Genomic DNA, 23924 nt, shown 5'->3' on the forward strand with positions numbered 1-23924 from the left:
ATCGTATGCCATATAAGCACAAAGAATGGTTAAAAAATAAAATTCATGAATTAGAAGAAAATGAAATTATACGCCCCAGTATAAGTCCGTATTCCGCACCAGTGGTCTTGGTACCAAAAAAGAATGGTGATTTATGACTTATAGTAGATTATAGAGCCCTTAACAAACAAGTAGTTAGCGATAAATTTCCTTTACCAAGAATAGACGAAATCCTTAACTCTATCTGAAGCAAAAACAAAATTTTTGCTTCTTTGGACCTTACCCAAGGCTACCACCAAGTGAAAATAGCCGAAAAAGATGTCCATAAAACTGCGTTTTGTACGACCGAATGTGGTTCATATGAATACTTAAGGGTACCTTTTGGACTTAAAAGAAGTTCAAGCGCACTATGTAGACCCTTTTTACACCTGTTAAGAGCATTAAAGAGTATCATTCATTTTGTTGATGATGTCATATGTATGGGAGAAAACGCTGAACAACACTTAGCAACATTAGCTAAGGTGTTCGAGAAATTCAGACAGGGCAACTTAAAATGCCGGCCTGAAAAAGTAGTTATTTCAACCAAAAATTAAATTTTTAGGAGTAGTGGTGACGCAAGGAGAGATATCTCCAGACCCTGACAAAATAAAATGTGTTGAAAACCTCAAACCCCCTAGAACTATGAAAGAATTAAGAGGAATTTTAGGTCTTACTGGCTACTTTAGAAAATTCGTGCGCAATTACGCCCAAATTGCGAAACCCTCACGGAATAAACTAAAGGGAACTCCCAAAATTTTACCTGGTCCCAGGAAGCTCAAATTTCCCTAGACCGTCTCAAAAATGCACTCACTTCTGAACCAATATTATCGCTGCCTTTTATGGCTTTCGAAAACGGACAATTTGTGGTCACAACTGATGGTAGTTCAAAAGGCATTGGAGCTACTATTTTGTAAATAATCCCAGTAGAAAACCCTAATCCTCTAGAGGGAACGCCCAAACAAAAAAAATAGAAAAAGTTATATGCTATTCGAGTAGAACTTTATCAAAAGGTGAAAGTAGTTATTCCGCCACAAACTTAGAATTATTATCTATAATATACCACTTGGACAAATTTAGACACTATTTAATTGGTAGAAAATTTATAATACGATCAAACCATAAAAGCTTGCAGTACCTGCGCACATTTAAAAACCCCACGGGAATTCTAGCTAGATGGATTATGAAAATGCAAGACCTAGATTATGAATTTGAATATTTAAAAGGTAAACAAAATGCAGCTTGTGACTTTTTGAGTAGATACCCAGAAAATATGCCGTCAGAAACTGAGGAAAATGAAGTTAACGCTATCAATACAAAGAGCAAACATAAATGTAAGAAAAACAAAATCAAAGACACAGTAAAAGAAAATAAGGATAACTATTGTCCCTTGTCTTTAGAAAATATAAAAAGAAATAAAAAAAGGACGAAATGTGTGTAGCACTTATTATTTTGTGAATGACGATGGGTTACCTGATAAATTCAAAACTCTTAGAAAAGAGATACACAATTTTTACTATGACCTTGATGAAGAAATACTATGCAGAATCGTGACTGCTGAGGCAAATAGAAACCTCAATAATACCTGTATTACCCCAAAACTTAATAATACCTGCCTTCGAATATTTTCATTCGGATATAGGTGGACATTTAGGAATAACGAAAACTTTCCATAAATTAAAACAATATTTTTACGTGCCGTCAGCAGTAACAAAACTCGAGGAATTTGTAAGTACATGCGAAGCGTGTAACTTAAGAAAAAACCCCAAGCTTATCCTATTCCTCCTATGGGAAGAGTCTCGGTAGCGAGATTCCCCTTCGATATTGTCTCATTTGAATTATATTGAACCGGTGGAGTATTAGCTGTTTCCAACAGAGGCCATACTTGTATTCTTTCAGTTATAGATCACTTTTCCGGATTTACTTTTGCAAAAACATTAAAATATCAAAGCGCTTACGCCACGCGTAAGGTGATAACGAAATAAATTTTTAAATTTGGCATTCCAAATAAGGTTTTTAACGACAAAGGAAGCAATTTTCTCTCTAAAGTAACAAGACTTAATCAGTTTTTTAACATAGAGAAACTGATGGCACTCCTGTATCACCAAAAAGCTAATAGTAAAATAGAAAATAGGCATAAAATATTATAAAATGTATTAATCATTTATACAAGAGACAAAAGGAACGATTGGGACCAAGTCTTAACTTAATTAACCAACATAATCAATACTGCTTACTCAGAAACAACCAAAGACGACCCTTTTTATTTACTTTTTGGTCGTGATTTTGGAATCCCGTATGATGAGATTATTGAATCCCGGCAATATTACAAATACTCGGAGGATTACAAACAAGAATTCATAAATAGGATGAGGAAAACTTATAAAATAGTAAAACAAGAGTTGGAAAAATGTAAAATGAGTCAAGAGCTAAGAAACCTACTTAAAATCAAAGGGAATATAGATTTTAGAATAGGAGATTGTTTCTACCTAAAAAATGAGGCAAAAGCGGAAGGCAAGAAACTTTCCAATAAATATTCTGGACCATACAGAATACAAAAAAGTATGATAACGATTTTACTTTTAAAATGGAGAACCCCGATAGTGGAAGAACTTACAAGGCACATGTTAGCCGAATAAAAAGAGCCAAATTTCCAGAAAGATGGGTATCGCGTCCCTCGTCTACTGATTCGTCAGATGCAGAAAATGAGCCCCCTAAATCAAGATTGGCAGAGCTAAGACCCTTTAATTTCAAGCAAAACTATTTCGAGAATGAAAGTGACGAGGAAAACTTTGAAGAATTTTTAGATATGAAAAATCTAATTATTCCCAAAGGAAATTCCTTAATACCAGTGAGAATAAAAACGCAAAAATACCCAAAAGGTTCATCATCAGAGAGCGGAGTAGAATTAGATTATACGATATCTCCAAAAAACCAATTTTTCCCTGATAGAATTTCGACCCCTTGTCCCCCCAAAAGATTTCCAGACGACATGGTTTCCCCTGCAACACCAATAGAGAGGCCCCTGTCATTACAGGAGGAATTGAACAGAGCTGTAGAAACTCCGGGTATTACTGTAAAGAAAACTCCTCCCAAAGATTCAATTAAAACAAATCTGCGAGAAGCTATGGATTTAATAAATATCCCAATAAAAGCAAGTCAAAGTACATTGCCTGAGAATAAAACTCCCAAGGATGACCAGCAAGGACAATATCATGATATAACTGTGTCCAAGGTCAAGCCTAAACAGTGGACTTCAGGGAGGTAAACACTAGTGCAGATAATGCCCCATCCCCCCGAAGACATGGCATTTAAACAGTGGAGGAACCCTGCAAAAACTTTTGATTCCTCTGAAAGATCTCAAGAATCTTTCAAATCTCCCGAGTTGAAAACTCAAAGCGAGGACTTAGAGAATAAACCCACTACTTCCAGAGGAGTAGAAATTTACGAAGGAAGGGGAGGCGATACCTCAAAATTGCGAAGTGCCACCTCAAAAAGTTCTAATGTAGAACCATCGGAAACCAGTTCCGAAGAGTATGACGACGAGTCAGAACATATAGTAGTTAAAGAAATAGGGAAATCTAAACCGAATTCAGCAGCTGCACACGCGAAAGAAACAGTGGTAAAAGGGCAAGAATTTTTGAAAAACAATATAAAAATTTTGATCTTATATCGATATCAAAACCAAAAAAGAAAAAACCGCAAGAAACAGAAGAAATAGTAATGAAACAGTCAGGTAGAACGGTTAAGAAACCGGACAGATTAAAATACCCTTAAAGACAAAAAAACAGAATTTTTATGGATAGGCGTCATAAAGGAATAATGACTTAAAAAAACTTTTAGCCCACAAGTAAAAAAATCATACAACTATAAAAATGCTGTAGAAAAATTTTATACAACATATATCAAGGCTTTGCACGAATCAAAACCGTCTGATACCGTCTGTTCAACATATATCAGTTCCCGAAAACAAATCCTAATTAAAAAGTCACATTGCATATAATTAATTCGAATAATTTCCTTTAATATAAAAAAAAGTCTACCCCTACCATTCCAGTACGATGTATCCAGTCCAGCTGAAAGAAGCTATGATCGGAAGTACTAAACGAGAAATATTCATACACCTTAGAAATGATCTTTGGTTATTTTCTGTTCCAAGAGAAACTGTTGGAACTTTGTCTTGCTATAATAATACAGAAAGAATAAATCCAAGTTATAGGACAGAATTACTGTTACAAGATGTAGGTACGATAACCATAAAACAAGGATTTCGACTCGTAACTAAAGAGTCAACTGTTCGAACGCCGTTAATTACCACGAGCGCAAATATAATAAGTCCCAAAATAATCAATTTCAAGCCAATTAACCTGTCGAACACTCTTCCCAATATAGAAAGTGAGGAAATGAAAACCTTTATATAATCCAAAATAGAAAAGAATAAAGGGACACTAAAACTTACAAAAATAAGAGAAGCATTAGACTCCCAGATCCCCCTATTTACGAATGAAGACCAGAGATTAACGTATGTGGATGATAGATACGGATTATTCTCAACCATTTTTTGGTGGAAAATACTATTGACCATATGTTTCGTATTCGCGATTTCCCTGACCATAAGAACCCTATTGACTTTTGATTATCGAAAAATCCTGAGACTAAAAAGGCGAAAACCAAGAGAAGAACATGGGGGAACGACTAAAATGCAGAAGTTAAACCCGGATCCCCATGAGAACGTCTAAGCCAAGAAAAGGGAAGACATTAGAAAACCAGTGGGTATAGAAGTCTCCACTCGTCCTAGCTATGTCTTGTTCCCTCATTGTAAGTGTCGTTTACGTAAAACCGTGTGGCTACGACGCTGCAAAATGCGTTTCTTAAACAGCACGGACGTGTGTGAACAATGAAGGCATAAAATATGTTGTAAAATGAGACCTCAAACTTAACAATATAGGGTAACTTATGTTTAAAGGATTGTTTTAAATCTAAGGAAAAATTAAATAAGTGTTGAAGAATTAAATAAGCCCTGTATCGTTGTTTCCTTTCTCAAAACAAATTTGAAGACATCTCTGTTTTATATTTCCCCATGGGAATTATATGTATATGAAACCAACATGATAATAATGTCGTTTTATTAAAATCAATATTTGTGCAGTAATATTAGTGCATCTATTTAATATTATCTTATAGGGTAACATTCACCCTAAAATGCACCTGATCGTATTGTTTATTATATATTAATACTTGATTTTAAAGAACGTGTGATTCTGCCTCGTTATTTTTATTACAGGAAGTGGATTGACATATTGGAAATCGATCACTACAATGCATAGTCCAGTGCAGATACAACATAGTAGCATCTATTTTCATCATACCTCAACCAACGAAGAGTACTCACCATAGACTCCAGGCAATCTTCGTCCTACCTTCGTTTACGAGAATTATAGTTACCTTTGATCGTTGTTCCCTCGACCACGAGCTATATCGCGTATCAGGTAACACTATATTTGAATCTCAGTATCCAGTGCATTATCGAACTATATAATCCCATAAATCCTGAGAGCCCCATCGACCAGTAAAAGATATAAGTACATAAATATCACCCTTGATAATCATTATGGACCCATGTACCATACAACTGTATAGTTATGATATTTAATGATCCCAAAAACCATTTATGTGTCGCAGATTCACGCGTCGAATCCGTTTCGACCATTTCTCGGAATCCATCCTATCACCTCTATGCGAAAAGTTAATATCTCTGTTATCCCATAAATGTTAAGAGATAATTTATGAAAAATGGACCTGGAAACAAAACCATTGAATTACAGAAACGAAAATTAACCCCAGTGACTAACCCCTCAGTGACAATATACCCCTACCACAAGTTAAAGACAATATGTTGAAGGAGTCAATATAGTTTGATGTCGACCTGTTCTAAATCAAAACATCAATTCCACTGTGATTAACCAAGGAATCACCGCAAAAGTTAATAGACGCAAGCCAGGCACGAACCATTTTATAAGAGAAGTACATTCTCCATGTGCTTTAAAATATGCCAAAAATGATACTCCCAGGTACACCCAAGAACGATTTGAAGTATTCCAAGAACGATATGCTGAGAAGAAAATCAACCCAATCCGGACTGTGTTGATAATAGATCGAGTCCCAAGTCCCAACAGTCCCAGTGTTCAACCCCTTAAAGACAAAGTAACTTATGAACTATAAAAAAAAAGCAGGTGAGAATGAACTTTGATAGCATATTCTCACACACCTGTAGTTGGAAGTATCATTTCCCATTTGACAATTAGAGAAAGCTTTTCGTGCAAGATGAACTTAATCATGCTAGAACTGTTCTGTGAAGAAGCTATTGTAAGTGTTTTAAATTTTTGCCAAGACGAAAGGAGTGAAGGACCATAATTTATAACAGAAGGAGTGAGTACGCTAAGAGACACGTGGGTGGTGAGATAGGTGTGAAGTTAAACATGTCACATTTTAATAGTTTTGATAAAACAATAGTTTCGAAAAAAAAACAACTTCGATGACTTATTATCAGAATTATACAATGAACAAACCAAGTGAAAATGTTTTAATGATTACTAGTGAATGTAGTGAACATATATATATATATATATATATATATATATATATATATATATATATATATATATATATATATATATATATATATATATATATATATATATATATATATATATATATATATATATATATATATATATATATATATATATATATATATATATATATATATATATATATATATATATATATATATATATATATATATATATATATATATATATATATATATATATATATATATATATATTTAAGCAAACAATTTCTGCCCGGGAAATTTCACTTTTTTGGGTGATGATGAATGTCGCCATTCCATGAGTTGTAGTTTTGATTCTCACCCATTTCCTTACCATTCCATCACTCATAATGTTTTGTCCGTAAACTTCACAGATCTCACGGTGAATATCGATCGGTTTTACTCCTTTAGCAGTAAGAAATCGTATAACCGCCCGTACTTCACAATCGGCGGGACTCACGATTGTAGGAGGCATCTGAAACACTCAGTAAACAACGTATACAATTAAAAATCAGACTGTAATGGCGTCACTGCGTAGACAAGAGATGTAGGTAACCAGCGTGCATGCGCAGAACGGCGACCGTAGCACTGTGGCGGCGTAATCGTAAAACGGTACTTACTTAAAAAACATGCCTGTATATATATATATATATATATATATATCTGTATATATATATATATATATATATATATATATATATATATATATATATATATATATATATATATATATATATATATATATATGTGTGTATTATTATTTACTAGATAGAGTTAGTGTAAAGTCAATGTATTTCCCCATTAATTTAGCGTAGATAGGAAGCATAATTATCCCATAGTAAACAAAAAAAACTTGTAAAAGGTGAATTTCGAAAAAGCTTATAGTAAAATTAGAATAGACTAACCTTGTTGGAAATGTAAAAGTTATCAGTGTTAGATGTAAAAAAAATCTTTAGTATAGGAGCTAGCCTAAAAGCATAGAAAATTTTAGTCCGGTAGTTGAATTTTAGATTGGGATGCATAACAAAATAAGAAAAATAATAGAAGGCTTTTTTAGCATCGCTGATAAAGTTTATAGAGGAGTATAAATTACTAAAGTGTCTATTAGAAATACGTAGGACCAATAGTAAATAAATCACGAATATTTGAAAAACCCAAGGGCAAGCAAGTCCTAATGACGGGACGTCATTAAATAATGTGATATATTTAAAATACAAAAAAAACAAAATCTTTTTCTTTCTAAAGATAATTCCGACCTCCTCTAATTAAGTTTAAATCTAGCTTCAAAAAAAAGAAAAGTCTTAATCAGCAAAAAGAAAAACTGCCTTTTAGTTTCAGCCAAACCTCGGCGCTAATCACGGGAGACGGCTTTGAATTTCGCCGAGAAGATTGGTCATAAAAAAGTCACTAAATACAATTTTTCTCAGGAAGCTTAAGTTATAACGTTTAATTATCAGAAATATTTAAAACAAATTATTGGACAAACAGTTCGCATAATCTAGTGAGTTTGCAAACATTATTACAAAATAGCGGCCCCCTCCACAGAACTTGAGCCAATCGTGAAAAAAGCTAGTAGAGCACAGAAGCTGTAATTGTGTGATATAGTGAAAAAAAACTGTTTTTCGTTTCAATTGTGGATTGTCTCTATCGCCATCAACATTATTTTTTAGAGCCAATTTAATCCTTGCCTCTGTCGTTGTCTATTTGAAGTGAAGCACTGTTGTACACCTAAATGTAAGTCTCAATAAAAGTATTGCTTTTCTACTTGTGTTTATTTTATTTTATATGTCTCTATTAAATCGCACAACAGGTAATTCGTTCGTATGTCTCCATCGGAAGCGCTCCCAGGAATCTGATTTCAACACAACATTAAAGGTAATTGATGTCGAGATAACCCAAGGAAAAGAGGTTACTTTTATAGTTACGTATTTTGTTTTCTCGCTTTCAGTGGGTAGCGTATTCACCCGTTAACATTACTCCCCATTGATGTGGTGCAGGCCTAGATGGAAAAATCTTTAGCGCTATAAGTGGCGCTATCGAAGAACTTATAAGGTGTAAGGTCACAGCTTTAAAGCATAATATGACATTTGACGCGGTAAATCGTTATTACCACAATTAAAGGCCAGTCAAAAGAAAAGTTATCGCTACAATACGGCAATTTTACTTTCTGAGAGGAATGGTGAGGATCTGGTTGAGAAGCAGGATACTACATTTTCTGGATAAAATATGAATGTCATCCTAAATAGCCTAAAGGAACCCGGATACCCAACCCTAGTTTCAGAGCATTGTAAGATAGGAAACACAGATATCTGTATCATATACTTTTTGTCTGTGATCAAGGAAGAGTAAAAATTCTTTTGTCTCTGATGTAAATTAATAGCTTTACCTGTGAAATTCTAAATTAATGGCTTCTATTGGGAAGTAGTTGTGTTAGGTGAAAATAATTATCAGGATTGGACTCAGAGCTTTAATCCTCAGCTGGGAAGGTATTTTGAGGAACCTATCCCTATCCTTTTCCCCTTTGAAGGTCACTGACCTTTTATAGTTTATGTGTTATAAAATTAAAACCTTGCTTCATAAGCTTTTAAAGATTTGTAGATTTTTTCTGAAATTCGGGGAAAAAAACCTTAGTGTGACTTAAAATCCTGCCAAAAGATTAGAAATTGCACCTTCATAAACTTGAAGTCTGTTATTTTAACTTATAAGTCCCAAATATTAAACTGTCTATTTAATATTTCTTTAGACCTGTATTTTTCCCCCCTCCCCCCCCCCCCAAAAAAAAAAATATAATTTTAATCAAACGTCTGTTCTATTTCAAGACTACCAGTCCAGTTTCTGAAAATAGCAGTTCTAAAAATAAAGACTTGGTCACAATTCTCAAACTTAAACCTAGATTCATACAAAATTTTGATTTTAGTAGGTAAATAGCCCTAGGGCTAGCCTTTCTTACTTTTTTCTGCCAGTTTGTTACATTTTAAATCTTTTATTTTTGTGTATGTATTAGCCTATATGTGAAATATAAACCTACAGAGTCCTTAATGGGATTCTCATCAGGTTGATTCAGAGAGCAACAAAGTTCTTTTTATAAAGGAAGGCAAACAATCTGAAGGATGTTGCCACAAAAGATAAGGTCAGCAGCCTTTACAAATACCTCTGTGATCTCACAAGGAGAAAGCTTCTGTAATCCTACAAATCAGATTTGTCTATAGATGGCCATCAACCCGATGATGATACTACCAAGTTAAATGGATGAAGAGACCTTTTTTCCAATCTTCTCAGTGCTGATGTTGTTGTGTAGACTATTGATGATCTTGTAAGCCTAGCAAGCTAGAACCTGAGAAGTGCTAACAGATGATGGTGAAACTCTCTTCATACGAGTATCAAAGGACTGATATGCAGGTGTAATCTTACCTGTGGGGAAAAGGAAGGGCACCAGCATATACTTGAACTACATAGGGATTGTCCTTGTTTCAGTGCCCAGAAGCTCTTTGAAATGAATCTGCTTGGCTGCTGCAAGAATATCCTACAAAGAAAGAGACAAATTCAACAAGTTGGGTTTAAGAAGGCCACAAGTTGAATAGATTTTTAGAGTGCACCAGTTGGTAAAGAAAATAAGAAAATTCCTAAGAGGATCTAATAAAGCCTTTGTTGTTTTCAAGGCTAGCTTTGATTTTTTCAACCATAAATTGAATGGCTTATACTCCCCTAAATCGGACAGCCAGTCAAATATTGTATACTGTTTGACAAGCTATATGAGGAGACTGAGAGCTGCATTTAAGTGGATGGCATGCAGAGCTCATCATTTACCTTCAAAATTGGCATGCAACAAGGATGTGCTGCTGCCCTGGAATCGTTAAATTGTGTTAAAGATTATTTCATACCTTGAAAATCTGATTTTTACACTCTGGTCTCCAATTTCAGGTTGACCCAAGAATGAAGCCAACTTCTTGGATTCCTTTGCACTCACTGATGACTCAATACAATCTCTGACACATATTCTCAATGTCCTACAGGACAAAGCTGCAAAATTCAGACTAAAAGTAAATCAGCAAAAAAAAAGATAATGGCAGTAGAACCACCAGGCTTGGTTAGGTCTCCTAATGTCATTACAGTTAGTGATGTCAATGTTGAAGTTGTTACCAATTTCCCCTATCTTGACTTCATGACTTTGCAAGATGGTTCCATGGATACAGAAATAGGTAGCTGAATTGTAAAAGCTTTTTCTGTCATCAGAAGACTTACTTAAATTTATTGAAACATCAGATGCTCTTCTTCATAAAATCCATCCCCCATTTCACCTACTATGCTGTAATTCACTACAACACGAGGAAGTGAGAACGTGGCTGAACGTTTACTGCACTGAAATTTGCCACGCAGTTCTAAATGCTGAGAACACTGCAGTACCTCTTACTCTTATTAGAACCAGCATCGTCCGAAAATGGTCTGAAAATGCAGCTCTGGTCAAGTCATGCTTGCAAGCTAAATTCTGGTTTCATATTTGGAAGGATTGTGGCCAGCCAAAGCAGGGTGTCATAAACCAGATTCGCAAATCAACAAAGAGAGCGTTTGCTGATACCTTAGATAAACATTGTAAAAAGATAGTTGAGGAGACTTCTGCAAAGGTAAGTCAGAACCCAAATGAGCAGTGAAAGTTGGTACCCAAATCGGCGGCCTTCACCACCTCACTGGCATCCACAGGTGATATCCTGGTGTTGGAGTGGTATGCCCACTTCGAGTTGGAGTTCTCGCTTTCGGAGGTGGGTTTGTAGTGGAGTTTTGAGCAGGAATTAGATACATTTCTTGCTGGGATGCCTCCTAATGATTTTGTTGTCCTTCTTTCCACTGTTCAACATGCTATTAAACACCTGAAGCAAACACCATCTTTTGGGATTGATTGTATAAGTGCAATACATCTCAAGCATGAGGAAATCCGGCTCCAAAATAATATACAACTGCTAATGCAGATGATTTTTACTCAGGGAGTGGTACCATCTACTTTCCGAGTTGGGGATCTAACACCAATACTGAAGAAAGGCAAGCTGTCGACACAGTGCTCATCCTTTTGCCTTATTACTGTCCCCACTTTTCTCTGCAAGCTGGTCAACTTGATTTTTATTGATGAATTAAAAGAAAAATGTTATCTGACTCCTTATCAGTTTGGTTTCCACCCTGGTGTGGGATTTACAGATACTCTTGCAGCTGTGGCTAATGCCCTTATCAATGCTGATAGAAGTGGAGACAGCCTAGTACTAGCTGGCCATGACATACACAGGGCTTTCAATTCTTTAATACATGCTGCAATGCTTCTTTTTGCAGCAAAAAGGGGGGTGAACCGCGCTACTATCATGGCACTGCATGATAAATATTTAGGTCTTAAAGTTTAGCTGAAATTGCCTCCAGATAAATTTTCACCCCCTACACCATATGAACGACTGATCCTGCTAAGAGAAGGAACTGTAACATTCCCCGTATTAATCAACAATTATGTTCTTGATGCTCAAGCACAATGCCCATCATCATGTATTTTGCAGGCTACAAACTTGTTGTTGGTGTGCTATGCAGACAACATCCTGAATGTGAGTTGCATGCTGCAACGGATTCCAGAAATTTTTGGAGTGCTGGCCAAGGGGTATGCTAGGATTTGACTTGAATTTAATCCTGAAAAATTCGAGGTTGTATTGTTTAATTGGAAAGATGAAACCCTAAATCTTAGCATCTCTCTTGATACCTCGCCAATCAAACCGTCTAAGCCCATAACCTACCTTGGACTCCTGATTGGCACTTCTATTAAACACAACGTCAGCTTCTACTTTCACATATACAACACTGCATTTGCACTGCTTATGTGACATTTATCAAGGCCAAACTTTGTTTCAATAGATCCATCCTTGCCACATTGTACAATGCAATTGCAACCCCTCACTTTCTATACTGTACACCTTTTTGAAAAATATTTATTCAAACAGATAAAAATAAAATCTGGAGCACTTTTTTCCGGTTTGCAAAATATTTACTCAGACTCCCACCTTGGACCAGGAATACAAAAATAATCAGGATTTACAATATCACAGATCCACTGAAAGCAGCAGAAAAACAGATTGTTAAATTCAATAATAATTGTCAAACTCATCAGTGGTGGCCCATACTAACCCAGTAGTTTTCGTCAGTAATGTGAATTCTCCTTGTTAGGTTAAGTGCAAGTGTCTTGTTTCCTTTTTCTTTCTTTGTCATTATTGTTTCTGTTGAAGCGTCTTTTTGTTTTTCATTTTCTTTTATTTTTGCTCTGTCTGTGTTTCTTGTCTAAACTTGACAGGTTAACAATAAATTCATTCATTCATAGGGTCTAAGAAAATGAGAGTGGATTTTAAGAATTTTAAGAAGTTTATTGTCACTATCCAGCTTTATCCAAAACATGGGTAGGATTTTGATGGGGGTCATTTTTGATAGTTCTATGACATACTTCAAGGATCAGCTGGTCATCCACATATTATCCCTTTTGAGGGAATCTTACCAAATCAATACTACATATTAGAGTGGTCCTAGCAGGATTCCTTGAGGACTTCCATGCTAATTCGGGAGTAATCCAGAAGGAATGTTTTGTAATTTTACAGCTTGGGATCTATTTTAAGGAAACAATATATAAAATTTACTAAGAGAAGGTCTACTTCAATTTTAGTCAATGGTAAATGAATTAGGGTGTTGTGATCAACTAAGCCAAATGCTTACAAATATGAACATAGCATGAGGCCAAGCAGCAGTTCCTCAGATGATGGAAAAATCTAGCACTTAGCATCAAATCAGTAAAACTACAACTAAAAAAAATTATTTTTTTCATGTGAAATATTATTACAGATAATAACCATTAAAATCTCTCATTGTTAAGAAGGTAACTGTAAATTTGAAAACTATGTCCAGGGTCAGAGAACCCTTGAGTTTCAACACCAATTGCTTCTCATCTGTTTTACATGTTCAGTGAAGTTTCAACAGTTACCTATATTTTGACAGGGCCTGTTACTGTCTATTGAAAATTTCAACAAGGTTACTACAAGATATTCTCAAAAGAAATAAATCTCATAATAGAAGCCAATATCTAAATTTGAATTTAGCAGAAGGAAAATTTTTGTCAGTCTGGTATTCCTCTACATCAGACAAGAATTTTTAATACTTGGAACATAGGGTAAAGGTACCAATGATTTGACAGTTTTTGTAAATAACCCCTTTTTCCACTCCAGAAGGCTTAATTTAAAAACTTTTGGTTTGAAAAGGGTTTCAGTATGTAGATAAAAATATCTTTGAATCTAACTGTTTGATTAGAAGTTCCAAGTTTTATCTGAAAAGGGTACAAAACTTCAATTTTCTTAAATTTAAGCATTTTCACCTACCAATTTGACAGAAAAAAAAGTTACCTGTGTTCAACATAAGTTGGAACCTAATTTTACAAATGTCAAAATACTTGTGGGGGGTTCCCGGTGAATTCAACATGCCTATTCTTTTTACCTTATTTCTTTGTTTCTCTTCAACTGTTTTAAATGTGTAAATGTATTGTATAAACTAGGGTAAAGGCAATGATGATTCGACAGTGCAATTTCGGAACCACTGTCGAAATTTTCCTTCAAAACGGGATAGCTCTGCTTAGCCGTGACTTAGAGCGCCATCTCTTGGAGCCGTCGTTATATTTCGACGTTGCAAAACGTCGAAATACAACGTCGAAAAGAACATTCAATTCGGTCAGTTTCCTGTTTTCGACACGAAAGGAGTTCTGACAATTTTTCAGGTATGTAATGTTCAAACTGTCATTACTTGGTTATTTATTGCAAGAAAAAGTTGGGATAAGTGCCAATGTGTCGAGATACATATGATCTTCTCTGAAATGCAGCCACATTAGCTTTTTCTTGATAAAATTAAATGAAAATGGAGACGGAAATTGCATTATCGAAACTACGTTCCAAGTGTCGAAAATTCTTGTTTGATGTAGTGGAATACCAGGCGGACTAAACATGTTCCTTAAGCCGAATTCAAACGTAAATATCGGTTTCTATCAAGGGATTTATTTATTTTGCGAATATCTCGTAGTAATCTTGTCAAAATTTTTGACAGAGAGCAAGAGGCCCTATCGAAATATAGGTGACTTTGTTGAAACTTCACTAAACATGTAAAACAGATGAGAAATTATAAGTGTTGAAATTCCAGGTTTCACTGATAAAACCATAGGCATCATAGCTGTCGAATTTGCGATTGCTTTTTGTGCGACAAGAGATTTTGATGATTATTATTTCTAATACTATTTCAGATTAAAGAACATTTGAACAAAAGGTTTTTTTTTAAACTTTGAAGTTGTACTTACAGACACTGGATTGTTCCATCATCTGAGGAACTGCCGCTTGGCCTCATACCATGCAGGGGCGTAAATTGCTATGGGGCAGGGTGGGCAGTTGCCCCCCCCCCAAACCTCGTTTTGCCCCCCCCCCAGATTTTTTAGATTATACCCTTATTTATCCTCCATCCGAATAAAAAATACAAATTTTATCGAATACAAAATCTTATACGAAATGACGCGTAGGCCTATGTTTTGGACGAAACTAAGAATCTGCAAATGAAAATAAAATCCGCTAAATCAAATAAACTTCTTAAATTTCTTGAAATCCACTCCCGTTTTCCTAGACCCTATCCCTTCCGAAATGCTAGTGAAACAATTTTTTTATACTAAATTTGTTATACTGAATACTATTTGTATTTAATAATGTATATTAAAACTATTTGTACTAATTTTGTTATACCAAATACTACGTACTTGAAACTATTTCGTTAGTTTTATTACTTATACTTTTAGCATAGTCTTTTATACGTTTTTACTCCAAGTAAAGTTGAAGAAAAACAGAGAAAGAACAATATACGTGTCAAATACACCAGATTCCGCTCACAAGTATTCCCCAAGTATTTAGACGGGTGTCAAATTGGGTTCCAACTTGGGTCGAAAACAGGTAACTTTTTTGTTGTGTCGAATTAGTAGGTGAAATTATTCTAATTTCAGAAAATTAGAGTTGTGTACCCTTTCCAGACCAAACTTCCAAGTTTTAATAGAACAGGTAGATACTTAGATGCTTTTCTTATATGCTAACACCCTTTTCAAACAAAAAGCCTTTAAATTATGACTTCTAGAGTAGAAAAACTGTTTTTTTTTACAAAAACTGTCGAATCATCGGTGCGACACCCAATACGGGTGTCGAATTGGGTTCCGACTTGCGTCGAAAACAGGTAACTTTTTTGTTGTGTCGAATTTTTAGGTGAAAATACTCTAATTTCGGAAAATTGGAGTTTTGTATCCTTTCCAGACAAAACTTCAAACTTCTCATGAAACAGTTAGATTCCTAGATGTTTTTCCTACATACTGAAACCCTTTTCAAACCGAAAGTCTTTAAATTAAGACTTCTAGAGTAGAAAAACTGGTTTTTTACAAAAACTGTCGAATCATTGTTACCTTTACCCTACTATTCAGATAGTGGAAGTAAAAAACTGAAAAATTGCCTCAAGCATAGGGATGAATTTGGATAATTGTGGGACATAGGTCTCTCTAATATAATGTGTTATATAATAGTGTGATATATATTTCTTTATAAATTCTATCTGGAATGGCCTACTTTCTCTTAGCTTTAATGGTCCAGCAAAGATTTCTTTGTTGTTCACAATTGGTGTTGTCAACATTTGGCCATTTCAAAGTTAATCTACCATTTTAATCCACTTTTTAAAATTTTAGTTTTGACTATCCTTTGTCTGGAAAGTCTAGAATTCTTAAAATATGCATGTGCTACTTAAGATTATTAGAAGTTTGTGACACCAAAAAGTTTAACATGTTTCATTAGCATTTTGTGTGGGATTGGGTAGGATAGGAATTCCATGCTAATTAGGAAGGGGTTCAGAAAGAATGTTTTGCATTTTACAGCTTGGAATCTATTTGAAAGGAAACATGTATAAAATTAACTAAGAGAGTGTTTACTTCAAATTTATTCAGTGATAAATGAATTAGGGTGTTGCAATCAACAAATTCAAATGCTTAAAAATATGAACATAGCATGAGGCTAAGTGGAAGTTCCTCAGATGATTAAAAATCTAGCATCAAATCAGTAAAACTACAATTAAAAAAAATTAATATTTTTTTTCATATGAAATATTATTACAAATAATAACCATCAAAATCTCTTGTTGTTGAGAAAATACCTATTTGACAACTATGTTTTTGTCAGAGGACCCTTGGATTTTGACACCAATTGTTTCTCATCTGTTTTATATGTTAAATAAAGTTTTGATTGAGTCACCTATATTTTGACAGGGCTTGATGCTGTCAGTTGAAAATTTTTACAAGGTTACTACAAGATATTCTTACAAGAAATGAATTTCATAATAGAAGCCAATATCTACATTTGAATTTGGCTGAAGGAACATTTTTAGTTGCTCTGGTATTCCACTACATCAGACAAGAACTTTTGACACTTGGAACCTAGTTTTTTCGATATAGGCTAATATTAGCTGTCATTTTAACAAAATTTTATCAAGAAAAAGCCAATATGGCTACATTTTAGAGAAGATGAGATGTATCTTGATGCATTGGTGCTGATCCCAACTTTTTTTGTAAAAAAAAAAAACCTAGTAATGACAGTTTGAACATTACAAAGCTAAAAAATTGTTGGGAGCTCATTTTGTCTCAAAAACCGAAAACTGACTTAATATTCTTTTCTTATCTGGGTGTTTTGGATTCAGTGTCCACATTTTGCGTTGTTAAAATATAACAAAGACTTCAAGAGATGGTGTTCTAAGTCATGACTAAGCAGCGCTATCCTGCTCTGAAGGAAAATTTCGACAATGGTTCCAAATTGCACCGTCAAATGCTTGGTGCCTTTACCCTAGTTTTGTCAATATAATATTAGCTGCCACTTTAACTTAATTTCATCAAGAAAAAAACCAATATGGCTACATTTTAGAGAAGATGAGATGTATCTTGATGCATTGGTGCTGATTCGAAACTTTTTTTTACAAAAAAAATAACCAAGTGTTGACAGTTTTAACATTATATAGCTTAAAAAATTGTCAGCAGCTCATTTTGTGTTGAAAACAGGAAACTGATTCAATTGAATATCTTTTTCTCATCTGGGTGTAATGGATATAGTGTCCATGTTTTGCATTGTTAAAATATAGGGCTAATGATGGCTTCAAGAGATAGTGTTCCAAGTCATGACTAAGCAGAGTTATCCTGTTTTGAAGGAAAATTTTGACAGTGGTTCCAAGATTGCACAGTCAAATCATTGGTGCCTTTACCCTATTTGTAGCAAGCATAAGAAAAGGCATCAAGTGGTATAGGCCTATTTGCATTATTCATAAGGCAGTAGCCTAGCCTAGTATGAGCAGCAAAATATTTACCAGCTTTGATTTAAGTGTTTAAGATTGCATATCCACACTTTGCAATAATTTATCATAAGCCTACCATATAAATGACAAATTATTAGTCAGGAGCATTAACTTAAGAGTGCATCTTAATTGGAGAAGGCAATGCTGTTAGCAGTGGCAAAAACTCAAGAGGTGCCAGGTCTAAACGAGGGGCATCAGCAGTGTATATCCCAAGGCATTTTGGTAAATATCTACCAAATCATATTATTGACTTACGCATAAAGTGAATATACCACTCAATGCCTTTTTTGGTAAAATTCTACTTTAGCTACTTTTGGCTATCTTGGAAAGGGGTTAGGTTAGGAAAATGAAACTTTCAGGGATGGATGTACATGCTAAGGTATGTCCCGGGAAGGTACTTTGAAGCCCTTACCTCCACTCCTCCTCTCCCCTCTATATAATGGTAAATTACTGCACATTACTAGTTGTTTTAACTCATATTTCATCCTATATTACTATGATAATTTTAAATCACTGCTTACCTTACATAACTTCAGCTTTTAACCTTGCTCATTAAAATATATTCTAAAATCCTATTTAAATCTTTAACCCATTAATTTCATATCCGTGCTGACTATTGTTATAGCATATCGAAACCAGTCGTATTGTGATATAACAGCTTAGCTTATTACAAATCCTCACCCTTGAGGGTAGCAGGCACATGCCAAACACCTCTGTGTTGACAAGACCATTTAACCTGTATTAATTAGGGAAAGGATTTGACAAGAGAGACCAGTAAAAATAACCTAATCGGTTTTAGAGGACAAATTATGTCATGGGAAGATGTTTTTGAAATCCCCCTTCCACCCAAACTCAAAATTTTCTAAAATTCTACTTTAGAAGCTTTTAAAGTATTTCTAAAGTACTAATAGATAGAGTGCTACAAATATCAGAATCGACTTCAGAGGAGACGTTATATCATGGGAAGAGGTTTTTAAAATCCCCCTTCCCCCCAAACTAAAAATTTTTCCAAAATTCTACTTTAGAAGCTTTTAAAATATTTCTAAAGCATTAATAGATATAGTGCTAAAAACATCAGAATCGACTTCAGAGGTCACGTTATATCACGGAAAGAGGTTAGTGAAATCTCCCTTCCCCCAAAACTCAAAATTGTCCAAAATTCTACTTTAGAAGCTTTTAAAATATATCTAAAGGACTAATAGATAGAATGCTACAAAAACCAGAATCGACTTCAGAGGACAAATTATGTTATGGGAATATGTTTTTGAAATCCCCCTTCCCCCAAAACTCAAAATTTTCCTAAATTCTACTTCAGAAGCTTTTTTAAATATTTCTAAAGCGCTCAGACATAGAACTCTACAAACAGCAGAATCGACTTTAGAGGACAATTTGTGTCATGGGAAGATGTTTTTGAAATCCCCCTTCCCCCCAAACTCAAAATTTTCCAAAATTCTACTTTAGAAGCTTTTTAAATATTTCTAAAGCACTTATAGATAGAGCACTAAAAACATCATAATCGACTTCAGAGGACACGTTATATCACGGGAAGAGGTTTTTAAAATCCCCCTCCCCCCAAACTCAAAAATTTCCAAAATTCTACTTTAGAAGCTTTTTAAATATTTCTAAAGCACTAATAGATAGAGCGCTACAAATATAAAAATCGACTTCAGAGGACAAATTATGTTATGGGAAGATGTTTTTGAAATCCTCCTTCCCCCCAAACTCAAAATTTTCCAAAATTCTACTTTAGAAGCTTTTTAAATATTTCTAAAGCACTAATAGATAGAGTGCTAAAAACATTAGCACTACCATAAGCGACGCTATTTCCCAGGGCTCACCCACTCCCCGTTCAGCAGCGAATCCGCCATCAAAGCCACTTTACTCGGTGGTTGTGAAAGCAAACGATATGCCGCCTGAGTTAACGTCCCCACAATCCCGGAAAGACTTCATTGCAAAGGTTTGCCCTAGCGACGTAAGCTCCGATTCTCTTACTCTGAAACGTAGCAACGATGAATGGAAGATTCTTGTACAGTCTCGAGATGCCGCTACCCAACTTGCAGAAGCAATGAAAAGGAAGAACATAACCACTAAAGTCAAAGTTCCCCAGTTTGTCGGTATCATGAAAAGAGTACCCTCATCAGTTAGCGAGAGTGAACTCTGTCAAATTGCTGGTTGCGACAAAGTGGCGCAATGCAGATCTACGAGAGCGTTCAAGTTATTCTATGCAAGTCGACAAACACTTGAAAACGCTATCGCGAACCCGCTGAAGATTTGTTTAGAACTGTTCAGGATTGAAGAGTTCCGCTTTCTACCGAGGAGGTGTTTCAAGTGCCATGCTGTTGGTCATTTAGCAGCTGACTGTTCGCAACCAGAAAGGTGTTCACGCTGCGGTGGCGATGGTCACAGCTCTAGTAAGGACAACCCATGTAGTAATCCGCAAAAATGCCTAAACTGCGGCTCTAGTAGACACTCTTGCTACCATGCTGCTTGCCCCTTTAACAAAGCCCAGCCTAACACTAGCACGTAAATGGAAAATCGAATATTCTGCTGGAATATGAACGGTAAAGTGTTGGACAGAATCCCCCTTCTAACTGACCTTTCTAAAGAATATAACTGTATTTGCATACAGGAACACTTTCTGACCGATGATAGTGTAAACCTTCTAAAGTTTTCCTCGGATATGCATTACCTCGTTCAACCTGCGCGAAGATCTGGGACTCGGGGTCGTCCCTCTGGTGGCCTAGCCATAATCACGCGCTCTAACTCGGGGCCCCCAGTGTGTGTCGAGCAGAATGAATGGTTCCAAGCTGCCAAAATGCATGGCGTGTTTTTCGTAAATGTTTATTTACCAACCAATTACAATGACATCGCTTCAGAAAAAAAGTTTGCAAAAGCTTGCCAGAAGCTCGGAAAGTGCCTCCTCAGTGTAGTCCAGAAATCATGCCCTGTTATAATTCTTGGTGACTTTAACTGCAATCTCGACGATCATTCCTGCCCTCGGGCTGTACTATTGCTGAACGCCTTACCAAGCGGATTTAAAGTTGCTAAGAAGGATAAGTGCTATTCCTATATCAGTACCGCAAAAACCGTCTCAAATCTTGATCATATAGTAACTTACAAACTGGACCTAGAGTCAGTCTCGGTTGGATCTGACGGTGCCTATTCGGATCATTTACCTCTCTCTTTTGCAATACCATCCGTCAGTCCCCAGTGTGCTCCAAAAACCAAGCCTGAGCCAGCACGTGATTGGAAAAAAGTAGTCCGTGAGCAATTCCAGCTCAATTGTGAACAAACTTTGAAGAAAATTAAAGTGCCTTTCCACCTCCTACAGTGGGATTGTGGCCTAACGGAAAGCGAGATACGCCTGCAACTGAACATGTATTTCTACGAAATTTGCCACTCCTTAAGAGTAGCTGAAAGGGTTGCTGTCCCATTACGTAGCGTCCGACGTGGGTCGCGAGTGAAAGGATGGGCCTCTAACAGTGAGCTTGTGAAGGCAAGAGCAGCTGCCAAGTTCTGGCTGGGGTTTGGCACGAGTGCGACCGGCCAAGAAGCGGGGTAGTCAATGAATTGCGGGTTTATACAAAACGGCGGTTCGCGAAAGAGCTACGAAAACATCGTAGTAGCCTTAAACGAGAAACAGTTTCAAAAATAATTGAAAACCCTAATTTGGTCTGGAAGCTCCGTGCCAGGCCTGTAGAAAGTACGGGACAAAATGCTAGTGATATTGATGAGGAAATATGGGTAGATTATTTTGCTGCTGAATTCTCCCCACCAGATGAAGTGAAAAATAAAAAGTTTAGCGAAGAGCTCGATCAGCTTATGACGAAAGAGCATAATTACCTCGTGATTTCTAGTGTGAAAATAACCCACCTTTGTCAAAAATTAAAGAAGAAATTATCCGCCGGTGCCGACCAAATCTGTGCTCTACACCTACTGAATGGTGGTCCAGTTCTATCGGAGCATTTAGCAATAGCTTACCAAATTATACTAACACATGGTATTGTACCGGATATTTTCTGTTTAGGTGTGATCACTCCAGTTTTGAAAAAGGGTAAACCTGCTCATGAACCATCGTCATACAGACCCATTACTGTATCATCTGTGTTTTGTAAGCTATTTGAAAAGCTCATAATTTCGGACATTAAAGCTAGTTGCAAAGTGCCTCCCCACCAGTTTGGATTCCAAGCTGGCTTAGGATGTGCCCATGCCTTGCATGTAGTTGCAAATGTTCTACTGGATGCCCACATTTCGAAGAAAGCCTAGCTATAGGTGAATATGATGTACGGCGGGCTTTTGATTCGGGTATCCATTCTCAGAATATGGTTGAGCTGAGAAAGTCCGGAGTTGACCGTGCTATTGTCAAACCCTTGAACGACATGTATAGTAGGCTCAAGGTCCGTATTTAACTGTCAGGTAAATCAAGTCGTAGGTTTGCTGTGGTGAAGAAAGGTATAAAACAGGGAGCCGTATCATCACCTGATCTGTTCAACATCAGCATATCGAGGGCCCAGTCAAAAGTGGCCCCTTGCTGTATTTTTAAAGGCATTGACGTGTCCCTAGTTGGGTTTGCAGATGACCTTCTAAACTTTTCAAGAATTTTGTCTTCTTTGGACTCTAACTTTAATATTTTGGAGATGGAGTATGATGAAATTGGGTTGAGTTTTAATGTGACAAAATGTGAAGTACTGTTATTTAACTGGAATGCCTCTCAACCTGAAATCCAACTGGGGTCACAGGTGGTCATGCCCTCTAAGTCAATTGTATACCTGGGTCTGCCGATCGGTGAAACTCTTCAGCATACACGAGCACTGCTTGTAAAGCACATCGAGAAGAAGATCAGGTCAGCTTATGGAGCTTCGGTTTCCTCTAAGCGTAATCTAAATAGGTCGCTGCGTGCACAAATATTTGTTGCTGTTGCCTTACCCCATGTTCTTTACGTTTCGCCGTTCTGGAAGTTACTTACAAATTCGAATAAAGTAACTATAAGAAGAATATTCTTCAGGTACCTCAAGTTCCTACTTGAGATGCCATTAAGAACAAGTAATTCATACCTAATGAGGCGGTATTCAGTACCTGACCCATTTACTGCGGTGGAAGCGTGTCTTGAAAAGTACCGTGATAGAGTAGAAGCGAGTAACCACCAGTGGACCGCCATTCTTACATAGTTGTATTATAGTTCCTTCGTGATTATTTTCTTTTCAAGAAGTTTCGTTGTGTTTTGTATGTGTGTTTTCTTCTCTTTTGTTTTTTATCCGTCTTTTGTTCAATTGTGACGGGTTTTTCCAATATATTTATTATTATTATTATTATTAGAATCAACTTCAGAGGACAAGTTATGTCAGAGGAAGAGGTTTTTAAAACCCTCCTTCCCCCCAAACTCAAAATTTTCTAAAATTCTACTTTAGAAGCTTTTAAATATTTCTAAAGCACTAATTGATAGAGCTCTACAAACATCAGAATCGACTTTGGAGGACAAGTTATGTCATGGGAAGATGTTTTTGAAATCCCCCTTCCCCCCAAACTCAAAATTTTCGAAAATTCTACTTTAGACGCTTTTTGAATATTTCTAAAGTGCTAAGACATAGAGCGCTACAAACATCAGAATCGAGTTTAGAGGCCAAATTATGTTATGGGAAGATGTTTTTGAAATCCCCTTCGCCCCAAACTCATACTTTTGTAAAGTTCTAGCCGTCTTTTCTATGAGGGGGGGGGGAGTCTTTTACCCGGGGAGAAAATTATTTGGACAGTTTTAATTCCAAAAAAAATTATTTCTAGGTAAAAGGGCCACAAAAAAATTAAAGAAGAATAGCGAGGTATCTGGAAATGTTGTTAACTAAAAAAAAAAAAAAAAAAAAAACATCCTTGTATACAGTAAATGTAATCTTTCATTTAA

General features: G+C 35.9%; 1 protein-coding gene across 4 annotated transcripts in view; it reads right to left on the reverse strand.

Moving 5' to 3' along the window:
• Positions 1-23924, reverse strand: part of LOC148956112 (FGGY carbohydrate kinase domain-containing protein) — a 107955-nt gene that overhangs the window by 77208 nt on the left and 6823 nt on the right. For all 4 annotated transcript variants that reach the window (XM_089093999.1, XM_089093974.1, XM_089093991.1 and 1 more), the window contains exon 2: positions 10040-10151. The gene's annotated coding sequence lies outside the window, so the exon portion shown is untranslated. The remainder of the gene's footprint in view (positions 1-10039; positions 10152-23924) is intronic.

This window comes from Artemia sp. Qi Xiang Cuo, chromosome 1, assembly GCF_049724085.1.
Source record: "Artemia sp. Qi Xiang Cuo chromosome 1, ASM4972408v1, whole genome shotgun sequence".
Lineage (NCBI taxonomy): Eukaryota > Metazoa > Arthropoda > Branchiopoda > Anostraca > Artemiidae > Artemia > Artemia sp. Qi Xiang Cuo.